Source organism: Nicotiana tomentosiformis, chromosome 1 (genome assembly GCF_000390325.3).
Source record: "Nicotiana tomentosiformis chromosome 1, ASM39032v3, whole genome shotgun sequence".
Taxonomy (NCBI): domain Eukaryota; kingdom Viridiplantae; phylum Streptophyta; class Magnoliopsida; order Solanales; family Solanaceae; genus Nicotiana; species Nicotiana tomentosiformis.
This window is the reverse complement of record NC_090812.1, coordinates 123,558,851-123,560,524: the sequence shown is the minus strand read 5'-3', so window position 1 is coordinate 123,560,524 and position 1,674 is coordinate 123,558,851. Positions and strand designations below refer to the sequence as shown.

The 1,674-nt window shown below is 42.5% G+C and overlaps 1 non-coding gene across 1 annotated transcript; it reads left to right on the top strand.

Moving 5' to 3' along the window:
• The first annotated feature begins 782 nt into the window (after window positions 1-782).
• On the top strand, window positions 783-889 carry LOC117273264 (small nucleolar RNA R71). The gene has a single exon (XR_004503263.1). It is a non-coding gene; the product is annotated as a small nucleolar RNA R71 (small nucleolar RNA).
• The last annotated feature ends 785 nt before the right edge of the window (window positions 890-1,674 follow it).

The window sequence follows — 1,674 nt, the reverse complement described above, 5'->3', positions numbered from 1 at the left end:
CAATACGTGCCTATTTCTGAAAGACACCGTATTTATTGTTTCTTTTGGATTTCTTCCAGTATCAGCAGGGAGAGTTCCTGGGACACTCTCAGACAATAGATTTGCAAGTTGTCCCACTTGTCTTTCTATGTCCCGGATGGATGTGCCATGAGTTTCAAGTCTCTTATCTGTCTTAATGATAAATGTCTTCATTAGATCTTCCATGCTAGACTGATTGGACTATTAAGGCTGGTACTGATGCCTCTGCTGATTTAGAAAACTTGGAGCTCCTTGTCCCAGGGGTCTGGAGTTATTCTGTTTCATGCATTCGCACTACCACTGGGCGAACTCCACGAAATTCCAGTGTGCCTCTGGCCCATGGAATTGAAATTATTACTACTCTGGTAGTTGCCTCTATCAAAGATTCCCACAGTATTTACCACTTCATCTGTAGTTGAGGCCTTACACTCATGCATTGGATGACCTTATTCCACAAAAGTCACAGACTGATGATGGCTAGCTTTGGACCTTGGCTAAGGTTAACTTTCTTATCTCTCTGGCCATGGTATCTAGATGGGCTTGCACTGATGTGTTAAGAGTCTACCTGGTGAACCCCAACTGGTTTTCTTCTATCATTAGACTCAACAGGATATTGGTTAGCATCATTAGAGAGCTCATCAAGAATCACAACAATCTCCTCAGGAGTTTTCTTCATTAAAGGACCTCCAACTGCAGTACTCAAAGTTCATCATAAGGAGGGTGTCAGTCCATCCCAAAAGTCTTGGAGTTGTATCCACAGTTCAATTTCATTATGTTGACACCTTATCAATATTTCCTTGAATCTTTCCCAGGCTTCGAAGACCGTTTCAGTATCCTTCTACTAGAAGTTGTGGATTTTCCTCCTAAATTTCATTGTTTTGCAGCTGAGAAGTACTTGTCAAGAAATATTTTTGTCATATCTTCCCATGTCCTGATCGACCCAGTTGGTAAACTTCGAAGCCAGTGTTTCACGTCATCCTTCAGTGAAAAGGGGTATGCGATTAAGTAGACTGCATCTTTTGACACTCCATTGCACTAGAAGGTATTCACGATTTCCTCTAAGTCCGTCAATTAAGTGTTAGGATCTTCATTCGCCTTCCCCCTAAAGACATAGTTGTTCTGGATGGTTTAAAGCCTTGCTTCAACTCAAAATTAGTCACTGCTATGGATGGAGGTCTGACACTTGACAGTCCCTGATTGTAGACTAGTCTGGCATAATCACCCAATGCTCTCCCAGGCCTGAGAGCCATATTTTCAAACTGGTCTTCAACCAGGGGTCGATTTAGATTGAATCTTCGACCCCCATTATCTTCGATAGTCTCATCAGCTCTAAGGGCTGCTTCAGCTGCTCTCTGTGCAGCTTGTTCTCTCTGTTGTGCTGCCTCTCTTGCAGCTAAGTCTACCGCATCATCACCGTTCTTAGCCATGTGTTCTTGGGTTGAAGGTTGCCCTAAAAATTTTCCAGTGAGTTCTTTCTCTTTTCTCAACTGCCGCAGACGCTTTTCACCTCTGGATCGTATGGAATCAATTCTTTTGAAGAAGGTCGAGTCATACATCATAGTGCAAAATACGGGTTTCCAGCCTACCATCAAATCCCGTCGATCCATAACCTCATGAGTCCAAATATGCAATTTATTTTCAAATTCGAGTTCAAAT